The sequence below is a fragment of the Pan paniscus genome, chromosome X, assembly GCF_029289425.2.
Source record: "Pan paniscus chromosome X, NHGRI_mPanPan1-v2.0_pri, whole genome shotgun sequence".
Taxonomy (NCBI): domain Eukaryota; kingdom Metazoa; phylum Chordata; class Mammalia; order Primates; family Hominidae; genus Pan; species Pan paniscus.
The window spans coordinates 86346288-86362546 of record NC_073272.2 but is presented as its reverse complement, the minus strand read 5'-3'; positions in this window follow the sequence as shown (position 1 = coordinate 86362546).

Below are 16259 nucleotides of genomic sequence, written 5' to 3'. Positions count from 1 at the left end.
GGAAACTTTAATTAATTCATCCATTGTAGAAAGCCATTTGGGGATTGCTCAAGTAACTTAGAACTGCTATTTGACCCAGCAATCCCATTATTGGATTCAAGGAATATAAATTGTTCTACCATTAAGACACATGCATGCTTGCTGATGTTCACAATAACGAATCCATGGAACCAACATTAATGCCCATCAACATTACACTGGATAAAGAAAATGTGGTACATATACACCATGGATTACTACACAGCCCCCCAAAAGAATGAGATCATCTCCTTTGCTGCAACATGAATGGAGCTGGTGTTCATTATCCTAAGGAAACTAACACAGAAAGAGAAAACCAAATACTGCATGTTCTCATCTGTAAGTGGTATCTAAACATTAAGTATACATGGCATTTGTAAACATTAAGTATACAAGACAAATTGACATACTAAACATTAAGTATACATAAACTCAAATAAGATATATATATCTCTTATTTGATATATATATGAATATATATATTCATATATATACCATATCTTATATGAATATATATACCATATCTTATATGAATATATATATCTTTGGGTGTATATCCAAAGGAAATGATAACAGTGTGGAAGAGACATCTGCACTCACATATTTATCATAGAACTATTCACAACAGAAAAGATACAGAATCAACCTGTGTCCACCACAAGGAGAAGATGGCCATATAAAAGCCAAGAAAAGAGGCCTCAGAAAAAAAAGTCCTATTTACATCCTGATCTTGAGCTTACAGCCTTCAGATTTATGGAAAAAAAAAGTTTCTGTTGTTTAAGCCAAAAAGGAAAAAAAAAGTGTTTCAAAAAATGAACGATATCCTGAAATGGAAAAGGAAGGCTTGTGACAAATTGAGTTATTGGTCATCAAGGATTTTAACACAGATGCTGGATGACGATCTGCAGGTTGTTTAAAACATTCATGCATCAGTTATGACTCCTCTCTAAGTATTAGATAAGTATCTATTACCCAATATTGCTGCCAAAAATAAAGGTATCAGATATTAAGGCCTGGAAGACTATGATTTATTTAAATAATGGAACTGCTGCACCATACTTTATCAAATTGGGTTAATTTTATGATAAAAATAATGAATTTATTATTGTTGCAATAAAATACTACATATTATATATAATTTAGGCAATTAAGAAAATGCATAGTAAAATGCAAAAACTACATTCTATATTGTACCACCACAAAATGTGTACACCAACTGAATATCATTTCAATCAACTAATTATAAAGGTAGGAAGATAGATGGGTCAATGGATAGTTGGATGAATAGATGGATGGATAGATATAATAGATATGACATATAGATAGACAAATTGGCAATAAAAAATGTTTTATAAATATTGGGTCCTAACACATGCCTTATTTTAAAAAATAAGTATTCAATGTAAGTTTATGTGAATTAACAGAACAGGAAACTGTAATGAAACTGAATGAAATATTGTCTCACCATAATAAATTGTTTCCTATAATTTATTTCTAAATATAAAAAATTTTTTAAATATAGATTTTTAAATTATGCACCTTTAACTCCTCTTTTAAACTTTATACACATCAATTGGCTCTCTGCTATAAAAGATAAAGACATTAGCACTCTTCCATGTTGTCCTACCTCCCTTCCTTCCTCTTTCTGATTTGTGATTTATGTTAATTTTATTTCACCAAAATTTATAGCATTTACATTCTGTTCTGTTACTACAGTTTTTATATTTGTATGTATAAGCTTGTTCATTATTTTATGTTTTCACATATTCATTATTTTTACTTATTTCCTAATTTATTTAGTTTCATCATTAAGAGGTTTTTATTTCCAACAAAATTTCCAAAATGTTTCTTTTACAATTTTTCTGGGTTTAGGATTCCTAAGGCTTTCAGGTTTCAACATTTTCTTTTTGATAAATAATCCTTGCATCACATTTTATTTCTTTTAGGAAAAAACAACTTTGTTTTTAAATTCAATTACTTACACATGGGATATATCTTAACCATTCAGTGTAAATGTTTCCTGGAATCTTTTTTGGCTCTTTCTTCATTTCATGGAAACTTATTTTCTTAAATATTTAATAATTCTCCCAATCCATATGTTGAGTTCTTCAGGGAAACCATTAATTCATATAGGAGATTGTCTTTGTCTTGCATATCTATTTTTTTCTGATTACTTGATCTTTCACAGCTGTGTTTACTGTAATTATTCTAAGCCTTTCCTCCATGTTATCATGTAATTAATTTGCATTTTTCCATATATGTTCTATTCATTGAACCTTTCAGTTTATTAGTTACATTAATATATTTTGACCATTTATTTTGTATTGTAAGTTAATCACCTCAGTTTTTCTCATCTTTTTGCTCTTTATTTTATTTAATCTGAGTCCTTGTGGAGTACAAAGCATCACTGGCAATTTTCCTTTTGTTCCTTTGGTTATGTTTTCTTCCATTATAGTTTCTTTCTCTGTCCTTTTTATTGAAAGTGTCTCACTTATTTTTTTTTCTGGTATTATGCATAGGCTTAATTTCCATGCCAGACTTTTTCAGCTTGTTCGCACTTTGGAATCTCCTCGGCTCTGTCCAGACTATATTTTAAATCTCTATAGTGTAGGTGAATTTAACTTCCTTTCCAATTCTTTTGAGACTTACTTTTCCCAAAAAGCAGTTATTTTCAGCTGCCTTTAAAATGTTCTAGTCAGCTTTTCTGTATCCTGCAGGCATGGAAAGAAGAAAGAACAATACTGAGCTCACCTTTCCTTTCCCAGATTTCGTTATATCTGCTGTATCAGATGTACTGCACCTCACTGTTAGGTGTATTCAATTCATTTGAGGTATCATTTAAGTTAAAATTTACTCCACTAACTATTCTTTATACTTAGAGCCTTTACTTTTCTCCAATAAATTCAATCTCATTGTTAATTTCTTCAGTTTTACAGCATCCATTTCCCCTATTACCTCTTCAGAAGAGAGTCAACACAAAGATATTCAATTAGCTTGCTTTTTTACATTTTGTAATATTAGTTAAAATTCTCAGGCTTTTGTGGAATCACTATTGTGGTATCTAAAGGACAGCTTGTCATGTTCCTTTCTAATATCTGCTCTGTCACAGTATTAACTGTTTCTATTCTTGGTTGTCATTTTTGAAGTTAATTATTTTGGGCTCCACCTCTTGCCTTATTTAGTCATTGCTACCTTTTTATTATTATTTTTTTAATTTTTGCTGTTTTCTAAATTGTTTTGCTATTGTATCTTATTAATTTTTGCTTTGTTAAAATCATTATTTTTTCATTGGGAACTATAGGAGAATTGAAGGAGAAATATATTGTCAGTTACCATTTTTCTCTTCCATTTAAAACTGAAAATCTGAAGATAGGCTTTTATGTGTCCCAAGTCTAGAATTATTAGAACATGATGAAACAACTTTATGTTCCTGTATCTGAGTAATTTTAAGATAGTTTCAATGTAAATAATACCTTACAAACTCTTTTTAAATTACAAAGGTGCATAAGCTAGGAAAGCATGAAAATTTGACTCCCAAAGAAATAGTAGAAATCTTGATCAAACAAAATTATATAAAAAGGATAAAGTATTCCCAGTGAATATGTTTTACACATGCAAATAATGATAGAAGTCTTATTTAAAGGCACACACACAAAAAAACTAAAATGTCTTCCTTGGGAATCATTTCTATTTATTTTTCATTGTTATTATATTTTGGTCTCATCCACTAGATTACCAATATGGAAGTATTAAAATTTATTCATGTGATATTATTTTTGATCTTTGACATAGCCTATTATACAATTAATGTGAACAAATGGAAAAGATCTACCACCTAATTCTATAAGTTAGAAATTTAAAGGACATATTGGCCATGTTATTCAGCCTCCGTTTTTTCTAAATATACATTTTATTTTATTAAGAGTCATGGTTTCACTGTAAAAACAGAATACACATTGATTTGGTTTTATGGTGCAGGTTTAATTAAAATTCCATCCCTAATGGAAGAGTGCAAAGTCCTATTTTAAGTTTATGATCTTCAGCTGATTTCATGCATTATTTAAGAACCATTATTTTGGTTTTTTAACAGTCATGTGTACATTTGATCACTTTCTTCAGTGGGAAAGTGCTGTGTATGAGTTACTAGTTATTTCAATATCATCTAAAGTCTAAGTCAGTAACTTAGGCTTCTATGTAATACATAGAAGTTGCTAGTTTTTCTTAGCATCCTAGCCATTCGAATTTCAGATCTGTACATCTGCCTATATTCCTTGTGATAGTACTTCGCTTTTTCATAGATAAGCTTCCTACTTACCTTTCGAAGCCTCTTTTGGGCAAAAACTTCTTTCCCCGGCACTTGATTTTCAGCTCTGCTAAATCCTTCACTTGTTCTTAAGCATTTCTGGCACAGCAGGAATCTTCTTCTTCTCTTGGACAGCCTCCATGTTTCCAGCCAGAAAAGAGCTCAGTAAAACTCTGATAGGAAGAAAGAGAAACTTAATTGCATTTGGCATGACTCTTTTACCTAATAACAAATTGGATGTTTGTGTCTTTATCTATAGAGTACCTATTCCTAGGCAGTGTGTTAACAATTAAAAATGTATCATTTTTAAATTTCTCTCCCACATTTTTTATCAACTACTATTTTATTTGCACATACCCAGAAAACCAAGAATGTGTTAACATTGAAGTTTCACTTGGGTAAATAGAAAATCCTAAAACTATGAATATACATACATATATATATATATATATTTACGTTACATTTATATATATATATATATGTCAGAATTAGGAACGTAGATGTTCAAAGTTATATGTGTGTATATTAAATGTAAAAGGAAAAAGAGTCCAGAAATAATCGATGATGTATAATATCATCTAAACATTAAAATTCAGGAAAAAATACTCACCAAAGAAGAAATGAATGGAGAAATAGAACAAATGATGTTACAAAAAGGGCTGGGCTCTCCTAGAGGTAAAGAAATAGTGATTATAATAAAAAGTATTACCCTATAGAACTGGATAAAATGTGATAGAAAATTGGTATTCTAAGACTTTTATCTTGAAATGATCTGTGTTCTAGTATAGTGATAAAAAAGACTATGCTTTTGTTTTATTGAGTAAATTTTTATTCTTCATACACAACAGATGCACAAAGAGAAATGTTTTCTGAACTGGCTTCCTAAATAATAAATAAATTGCTTAATTTCTTTGTTAAACAAGCCTTAATGTTTCTGCATGCTGTGTGCACTGAAGAAGTATGCAAATATTTTTATTTGATGGCAAATCCCAATTTTTCTTTGAAAGTTGGCAACATTTTGAGTCAAAAACATGACAAAACATCAAAGTCTATTTCAAAATGCTTTACATCTTAATATAGTTGAAGTTAAAGCAGTAAGTAATTTCAGAGATTTTCCCATGAGCTGCATAGTTCTTTTCATATGTAATTATGCTCTGAGTGCATTAGATAATGCTATGGTTCCCACAGCTGTATACACATCTATAAATCATTAATGAGGCAGTTAACTGAAACAAAACTGTAAAAGATTTGCATTACCCAGCAGAATCTGGCTTTAATGACATCTAGTTATTTACAATTAATTTTGCCTTTTGGAATAATAATTGAAAGTAATTTAAGATTTTCTTGCACAGAAATTAGATGTTGTCTATTCATCAAAAGTTTTCTCCCTCTTTTTTATTTTTTTTACTATGTAATGGAGACTCTGTCAGTGACCAATATGCAGCCTTTGCTAACAATCTTAACTAGATTAAAGCCTCTTTACTCTCCATTCCTGACCTTTTTGTTTTCCTCTCTCCCACCTAAAAAAGGAAGGATAGTTGAAAAAATTCAGAAATAAAAGGAAAATGTACTTTACCCTAAAATGGAATAAGAAGAATGTGTCCAGTAAAACATACTTTTGGGGTATATTTATTGATTCTTTATGGTTTTGAAGGAATATCTTTTTCATTGTTTCTTGAAAAATGAATGCTAAAAGTGAAAAGCAAATTAAAGTTTTATGAATGTATATGCTGTAAGTATAAATGCATCATAATGCTGTGTAATAACTAGGACTGTATAGAAATACTTTTCAAATATAGTAAACATGCTTTGGCATTTATCAATTCATTTTACATTGCTCTATCTACATGTCATATTTTAATGATATTATTCATTTCCCACAATTTTCTATTATTATTTATTTGCAAATCATCATCTCTCAAACCACTAATATGCAATAAGCAGTCTAATGATGACAAAATGATTGTTCTTCTCCTATTTAACATCCACCAATGATGGAAATATCATGGAGAATGAGGGTGGGGGTTGGTGAGAGACTTTATTATTGCTAAGAAACACCTAAGGAAATTATCCAAATAATCGAAACTCTTACTGCAGTTTTAATATAAATGATAAGACATTATTTCCCCTTTTAAAGTTTGTTTTTTAATGACTATCACTATGAATGAAATCTGGCCCCATGGCGCCAGATCACTCCACTGCACTCCAGCCTGGCAACAGAGCAAGACTCCATCACAAAAAAAAAAAAAAAAAAAAAAAAAAAATTAGTAGAAAGTGCAGAGACTTCCCATATACTCCCTGTCTCTACACATGCATAATCTCCCTAGTATTAACATCTCCCACTCCATGGGTTTAGACAAATGTATAAGGGCATATATCCAACACTATGGTTTTACTGCCTTAAAATTCCTCTGTGCTCTGCCTATTCATTCCTCCCTTCCCCAACCCTTGGAAACCACTGATCTTTTTGCCATCTCTATAGTTTTGCCTCTTCTAAAATGTCATACAGTTGAAAGAATACAGTATGCATACTTTTGATATTATCTTCTTTCCACTGGTTAACATGTATTTAAATTTCCTTGCTAGTTCATTTCTTTTTAATGCTGAATAATATTCCATTCTCTGGAAGTACTGCACATGTGCTTTTGCTCCAGGCTCTACTTCATGAAGGACACAAGCTAAGGCAAACAGTCTAATGATATTAAAATGTATTTAAAATACCAACACTTTTAATTGTACTTTCTTATACACAATTTAAAATACAAAAAACGGACTCTTTCTTAAAGTTAACCGGAATGGAAACTAAAGTATATTACCTCAGAACATTGTATTAATATATATACAAGATATCCAAATAAGTATTAGATAATCCATAAATGAATAAATATTAACAATTTAGGTTTCCAATTGCTCATCTGTCTGTGATTCATTCATTCACTCTAAAACATGTTTGAGCCTTTAATATTGCCAGGCACTTTTCCAAGTGATGTGGATTTGGCAGGTCACAAGAACATGCAAAGTTCCTGCCCTTGTGAAGTTAAAATTTTTGAAGGGCAGATAGAAATTTTTTTAGATCTTTTTGTTTTTAATTTTTGTGGGTGCATGCTATGTGTATATATTTATGGGGTACATCAGGTGTATTGGTACAGGCATGTAATGTGAAATAATCACATCCTTGAAAATGGGGTATTTATCATCTCAAGCATTTATCTTTTGTGTTACAAACAATCCTATTATATTCTTTTATGTTTAAATGTAGAACTAACTTATTACTGGCTATAGTTACCCTTTTTGCTCTCAAATACTAGGTCTTATTAAAATATTCTATTACTTTTGTACCCATTAAACATCCCCAACTGCCCCCTACCCTTCCACTATTTTTCCAAGCTTCCGATAACCATCCTTTTACCTCCATCTCCATGAGTTCAGTTGTTTTAATTTTCAGATCCCACAAATAAGTGAGAATATGCAATGTTTGTGTTTCTGTGTCTGGCTTATTTCACTTAACATAATAATCTCCATCCAGTTCCAGCCATTTTGTTGCAAATACTTGGATCTAATTTTTTATGGATGAAAAGTACTCCAGTGTGTATAACTACAAAAATTTTTGTATCCAGTCATCTGTTGATGAAGACAGGTTGCCTCCAGATTTTGGCTATTGTGAACAGTGCCGCAAGAAACATGGAAGTGTAGATATCTCTGCAATATACTGATTTACATTCTTTTGGGTATATAACCAGCAGTAGGACTGTAGGATCATATGGTAGCTCTATTTTTAGATTTTGAGGAACCTCCATATTGTTCTCCACAGTGGTTGTACTAATTTACATTCCCACCCAGAACATACAAGGTTTCCCTTTTTTCCACATCCTCACCAGCATTTGTTATTGCCGGTCGTTTAGATGTAAGCCATTTTAACTAGGGTGAAATGATATAACATTGTAGTTTTGATTTGACTTGACTCTGGGATGGCATTTCTGGACCAGCCCTGGGCCAGAGGGGAGCCCAGTACCTTGAAGGGTGAGTCCCAGGCCATGCAGCATTCACCACAAACTAACTTACAAGCCCTTAAGTCTTTTGAAAACATCACTAGTAGCCTGGCAGTACTCCACATGGACATGTAGTACTGGTCAGAGCGTGAGGCTCCTCTGCCTTTGCAATGAGGAGATAAGAATGAGAAGGACTCATCATTTTTTATGGCTGCATAGTATTCCATGGTGTATATGTGCCACATTTTCTTAATCCAGTCTATCATTGTTGGACATTTGGCTTGGTTCCAAGTCTTTGCTATTGTGAATAGTGTTGCAATAAACATACGTGTGCATGTGTCTTTAAAACAGCATGATTTATAGTCCTTTGGGTATGTACGCAGTAATGGGATGACTGGGGCAAATGGTATTTCTAGTTCTAGATCCCTGAGGAATCGCCATACTGACTTCCACAATGGTTGAACTAGTTTACAGTCCCACCAACAGTATAAAAGTGTTCCTATTTCTCCACATCCTCTCCAGCATGGAATACTATGCAGCCATAAAAAATGATGAGTTCATGTCCCTTGTAGGGACATGGATGAAATTGGAAATCATCATTCTCAGTAAACTATCGCAAGAACAAAAAACCAAACACCACGTGTTCTCACTCATAGGTGGGAATTGAACAGCGAGAACACATGGACACAGGAAGGGGAACATCACACTCTGGGGACTGTTGTGGGGTGGGGGGAGGGGGGAGGGATAGCATTGGGAGATATACCTAATGCTAGATGACGAGTTAGTGGGTGCAGTGCACCAGCATGTCACATGTATACATATGTAACTAACCTGCATATTGTGCACATGTACCCTAAAACTTAAAGTATTAAAAAAAAAAAATTTCTTAATTCAAAAAAAAAAAAGAATGAGAAGGACTGCACCTTGTGGTTTGAGTGCCAGCTCAGCTTCAGTACAAGAGAGCAGAAGGTAGACATTTAAGGTTTTTTTACTCTTGTCTGTGAATCCTGGCTGTCATCTCTGGACTCACCTGGGGAATGGGGCATCTTGCTGCCCCAAAAGGAAGGACACAGGACTGGTGAGCTTTACCATCTGCTGATTGTAGAGCCCTAGACCCTTGAATGAACAAAGGCAGTATCCAGGTAGTGGTACAGAAGACCTTGGGTGAGATCTAGTGCTGTGCTGACCTCAGGTCTGACTCAGCACAGTCATCATGGTGGTGGCCACAGGAGTATATGTGTAACTCAAAACCCCAGCTTTAGGTGGCTCAGAACAGAAAGAAGACTTCATTTGTTTGCAAGAAAGTAGGGCAAGAACAAGAGTTATCTGCCTGATCCTCCAGATAATTTGTCTGGATCTTGTCCAAGACCATCAAGACAGTACTTCTATGAGTCTGCAGGAACCACAAAGATATGGGGTATGGGTTGCCCCCTAAAGCAGACACGGTTTAGATCCCAATGCCCAAGGTTTTTTAAATATCTAGAAAAGCTTCCCAAAAAAGGCAAGTTAAATAAAAAGCCCAGACAATGAAGACTACAATGAATACCCAACTCTTCAATGTCCAGACATTGAAGAACATCTCTAGCATCAATAACATCCAGTAAAACATGACCGCACCAAATGTAGTCAACAAGGCACCAGGGACCAATCCTGGAGAAACAGAGATATGTGACCTTTCAGACAGACAATTATAAATAAGTGTTTTGAGAAAACTTTAAGATAGCATAAAGAAGTAGTTTAGAATTTTACCAGATAAATTTAACAAAGAGATTGAAGTAATTTACAAAAAACAAACAGAAATTATGCTGCTAAAAAAAATGCAAGTGATACACTGAAGAAAACATCAGAATTTGAATAGTAGAATTGACCAAGGAGAAGAAAGAATTAGTGACCATGAAGACAAGCTATTTGAAAATACCTAGTTAAGGATTGAATATATATATATATATATATATATATATATTTATCACTAAAGCATAGTTACAGGATCTAGAAAATATCCTCAAAAAGGAAAATCTAGAAGTTAGTGATCTTAAAGAACAAATAGAGAAAAGAGATAGTGGTAGAAAACTTATTCAAAGGGATAATAACAGAGAACTGCTAAAACATAGAGAAAGAAAGCAATATCCAGGTAAAAGAAAGTTACAGAATGACACGCAGTTTTAACAGAAAGAAGACTATCTCAAGGCATTTAATAATCAAACTCCCAAATATTAAGGATTAAGAAAGGAACCTAAAAGCAGCAAGAGAAAAGAAACAAATAACACATTACTGAGCTCCAACACATCTGAAAGCAGACTTCTCATTCGTAATATTACAAGAAAAAAGAAAGTGAAATGACATGAAGTGATGGAGAAAAAAAATTAACCTAGTATAGTATATCCAGTGAAATATCCTTCAAACATGAAGGGGAAATAATGACTTGCCTAGACAAAAAGCTGAGGGATTTCATCAACACCAGACCTGTCCCACAAGAAATGCTAAAGGGAGTACTTCAATCAGAAAGAAAAAGACTTTAGTGAGCAATAAGAGTCATCTGAAGGTACAAAACTCACTGTTAATAATAAGTACACAGAAAAACACAGAATATTATAACACTATAACTTTGGTGTGTAATCTACTCTCATCTTAAGTAAAAAAAAGACTAAATGATGAACCAAACATAAATAATAAGTACAACCATCTTTTCAAAACATAGCCAATAAAATATGATTTCAGTAGTAACAACAAACAGTTACAAAGTGGGGGAACAAAGTTAAGAAGTAGTCTTTATTTCTTTATGTTCATTTGTTTGTTTATGCAAACAGTGGTAACATGTTATCAGCTCAAAATAATGGGTTATAAGATAGTATTTGCAAGCTCATGATACCTAAAACAAAACAAAACAAAACATACACTAGGTTTAAAAAAAAACAACAAGAAATTAATTATATAACCAGAGAAAATCTCTTTGACAAAAAAAAGGAGAGAAAAAGGAAGAGAAGACCACCACACAACACTAAAATACATAACAAAATGACAAGAGTATATTATTACTTGTCAATAATAACATTGAATAAAAATGGACTAAACTCTTCGAGCAAAACACATAAAGTAGCGGAAGAGATTTAAAAAAAAAAGACCCTATGATCTGTAACCTACAAGAAAGATAATTCATCTGTAAAGGCACATATGGACTAAAAATAAATTGTTGGAACGATATATTCCATGCCAATGGAAACCAAAAAAGAACAAGAGTAGCTACATTTATATCAGACAAATTAGGATTTCAAGACAAAAACTATAAGAAGTGACAAAGATGGTCACAATATAATCATAAAGGATCAATTCAGCAATAGGATATAATGATTTTAAATTTCTATGCACCTAACACTGGGCCACCCAGAAATATGAAGTAAATATAATTAGAGGTAAAGAGAGTTAGTCCCCGATACAATAACAGCTAAAGATTTCAGCACCTTGCTTTCAGCACTGGACACGTATTCCTGACACAATATCAACAAAGAAACATTAGACTTAATCTGCACTGTAGACAAAATGGATCTAAGTAATATTTACAGAACATTTCATCCAATGGTTGCAGAATACACATTCTTTTCCTCATCACATGGATTGTTCTCAAGGATAGACCATATGTTAAGTCACAAAACAAATCTTAAAATCTTCAAAAATGGAAATAATATCATGCACCTTCTCTCATCATAATGAAATAAAACTAGAAATCAATAACAAGAGGAATTTTGGAAGCTATATAAACATATGGAAATTAAACAATATGCTCTTGAATTTCCATGGTGTCAGTGAAGAAATTAAGAAGGAAATTTAAAAATTTCTAGAAACAAGTGATAATGGGAACACAACATACCCAAAGCCATGGAATACAGGAAAAGCAGTACTAAGAAGGAAGTTTATAACAACAACTGCCTACATTAAAAAAGAAGAAAAACTTCAAATAAATAACCTAATAATGTATCTTAAAGAGCTAGAGAAAACAAATTAAATCCAAAATTAGTAGAATAAAAAAGGTAATAAAGGTTATAGCAGAAATAAATGAATCTAAAATGAAAAATACAAAAGTTCAATGAAACAAAAAGTCATTTTCTTGAAAATTTAGAATTAGCAAATTTTTAGTGGGGATTATTAGGAACAAAAGGAGAGAAGATCCAAATGTAATCAGAGATGAAAAATGACTCATTAGAACTAATACCACAGAAATTCAAAAAATTATTAGGGGCTACTGTGAGCAATTATATAACAATAAATTGGAAAATCTAGAAGAAGTGGGCAAATTTGTAGACACATACAACATACCAAGATTATCAAGATGGAGACTGTAAATTGTCTCCCAGTTAAAAACAAAACAAAGAAACAAACAAAAAAACCGCAGGGCCCAATGGCTTTACTGATGAATTCTACCAAACATTTAAAAAAGAACTAATATCAATCTTACTCAAACTATTCTAAAAAGTAGAGGAGGAGGAAATACTTTCAGTCTCATTCTACAAAGATAGTACTACCATGATACCATAACCAGACAAGGATACATCAATAAAAAGAAAACTATAGGGAAATATCTCTGGTGAATGTTGATACAAAAATTCTCAAGAAAATACTAACAAACTAAATTCAACAATACATTAAAAGTGTGATTCATCATGACTAAGTAGGATTTATCTCAAAAATGCAAAAATGGTTCAACATATGCAAATCAATCAATGTGACACATCATATTGACAGAATGTATAATTAAAACCATATGATCATTTCAATTGATGCTGAAAAAGCATTTGATAAAATTCAACATTTTTCTGTGATAAATACCCTAAAAAAACTGAAGAACATGCCTCAATATAATAAAAGCCATACAAGACAGATCCACAGCTGGTATCACACTGAATGAGGAGAACCTGTAAGCCTGACCTCTAAGATCTGGCAGATGACAGTGCCCACTTCCAAAACTGTTATTTAACATGGTATGAAATTCCTAGCTAGAGCAATCAGAAAACAGAAAGAAATGAAGGGCATCCAAACTAGAATGGAGGAAATTAAAGTAGCCTTGTTTGCAGATGATATGATCTAATATTTGGAGAAATTTAAAGACTACATGAAAAAACCTTTAGAAATGACAAACAAATTCAGTAAAGTTGCAGGATAAAAAATCAACACAAAAAATCAGTGACATTTCTATATGTCAACAGTGAACAATCAGAAAAAGAAATAAAACAGTAATCCCATTTACAATAACCACACATACATTAAATACCTAGAAAGTAACTTCTATACACCAACAGCGGTCATGTGGACAATCAAATCAATAACTCAACCCTTTTAACAATACCTGCAAAAAATAAAAGTTTTAGCAATATACCTAACCAAGGAGGCAAAAGATCTCTATGAGGAAAACTATAAAACACTGCTGAAAGAAATCATAGATGACACAAACAAATGGAAACACATCTCATGCTTATGGATGAGTAGAATTAATATTGTGAAGATGACCACACTGTCAAAAGCAATCTACAAATTCAACACAATTCCCATCAAAATACCACAATCATTCTACACAGAATTAGAAAAAACAATTCTAAAATTCATGGTAGTAAAAAAGAGCCCGCATAGACAAAGAAAAACTAAGCAAAAATAACAAATCGGGAGGCATCACACTACCCGACCTCAAACTATACTATAAGGCCATAGTCACCAAAACAGCATGGTACTGGTATAAGTGAAACAGAATAGAGAACCCAGAAATAAACCCAAATACTTACAGCCAACTAATCTTCGACAAAGCAAACAAAAACATAAAGTGGGGTAAGGACACCCAATTCAACAAATGGTGCTGGGATAATTGGCTAGTAACATGTATGATAATGAAATTGGATCCTCATCTCACACCTTATACAAAAATCAACACAAGATGGATTAAGGACTTAAATCTAAGACCTGAAACTTTAAAAATTATAGAAGATAACATTGGAAAAATCCTTCTAGACATTGGCTTAGGCAAGGATTTCATGACCAAGAACCTAAAAGCAAATGCAATAAAAACAAAGATAAATAGCTGGGACTTAATTAAAATAAAGAGCTTTTGCATGGCAAAAGGAACAGTCAGCAGAGTAAACAGACAACCCACAGAGTGAGAGAAAATCACCACAATCTACGCATCTGACAAAGAACTAATATCCAGAATCTACAATGAAGTCAAACAAATCAGCAACAACAAAAAAAATGCCATCAAAAGGTACGCTGACATGAATAGACAATTCTCAAAAGATATACGAATAGCCAACAAACATATAAAAAATTCTCAACATCACTAATGATCAGGGAAACATAAATCAAAACCACAATGCGATACCACCTTACTCCTGCAAGAATGGCCATGATCAAAAATTTAAAAAAACACTAGATGTTGGCCAGGATGCAGTGATCAGGAACACTTCTACACTGCTGATGGGAATGTAAACTAGTACAACTACTATGGAAAACAGTGTGGAGATTCCTTAAAGAACTAAAAGTAGAACAACAATTTGATCCAGCAATCCCACTACTGGGTATCTATCCAGAGGAAAGTAAGTCATTATATGAAAAAGATACTTGCACACGCATGTTTATATCAGTACAGTTTGCAATTGCAAAATCGTGGAACCAACCCAAGTGCCCATCAGTCAATGAGTGGATAAAGAAACTGTGGTATATATATACAATGGAATACTACTTAGCCATTAAAAGGAATGAATTAATGGCATTCACAGTGACCGGGATGAGACTGGAGACTATTATTCTAAATGAAGTAACTCAGGAATGGAAGATGAAACATTGTATGTTCTCACTGATATGTGGGAGCTGAGCTATGAGGACGCAAAGGCATAAAAATGATACAATGAAATTTTGGACTTGAGATGAAGGGTGGGAGGGGGATGAGGGATAAAAGACTACAAATAGGGTGCAGTGTATACTGCTCGGGATATGAGTACACCAAAATCTCACAAATCACCCCTAAAATATTTACTTATGTAACCAGACATCACCTGTACCCCCAATAACCTATGGAAAAATAAAGAAAAAAAATAGGATAGACAATTTCAAAATAAAAACAAAAAAAAAAAGAAGCAAGACCCAATGGTATGTTGTCTACAAGAGATCCCTCTCAGATGCAATGACACCTGTAGCTTCAAAGTAAAGAAATGGAGAAAAATCTACTAAGCAAACAGAAACATTAAAAAAGCAGGGGTTGCTATTGTAATTCAGATAAAACAGACTTAAAACCAAGGGAGACAAAAAAGGACAAAGAAGGACATTACATAATGGTAAAGGGTTCAATTTAACAAGAATGCCTAAGTATCCTAAATATATATGCACCCCAAACAGGAGCATCCAGATTTACTGAGCATGTTCTTGGTGACCTACAAAGAGACTGAGATAACCACAAAATAATAGTGGGTGTCTTCAACACTCTACAGACAGTATCAGAGAGATCATTGAGGCAGAAATATAACAAAGATATTTGGAACCTGAACTTGACACTTGAACAAATGGACCTAATAGGCATCTACAGAACACTCCACCACCACGAATAGAATATACATTCTTCTTATCTGCACATGGCACATGCTTGAAAATCTACCACACAATTGCACATAAGACAATCCTTTGCAAAATCAAAAAAACCCTAAATCATACCAACCACACTCTTGGACTACAGTGCAATAAAAATAGAAATCAGTTCTAAGACAATTATTCAAAATCATATAATTACACTGAAATTAAACCACCTGCTCCTGGATGACTTTTGGGAAAATAATGAAATTAAGGCAGAAATCAAAAAATTATTTGAAACTAATGAGAACCATGATGCAACATGCCAGAATCTCTGGGGCCCAGCTAAGGCAATATTAATAGTGAAGTTAATAGTACTAAATGACCACATCAAAAAGTTAGAAAGATGT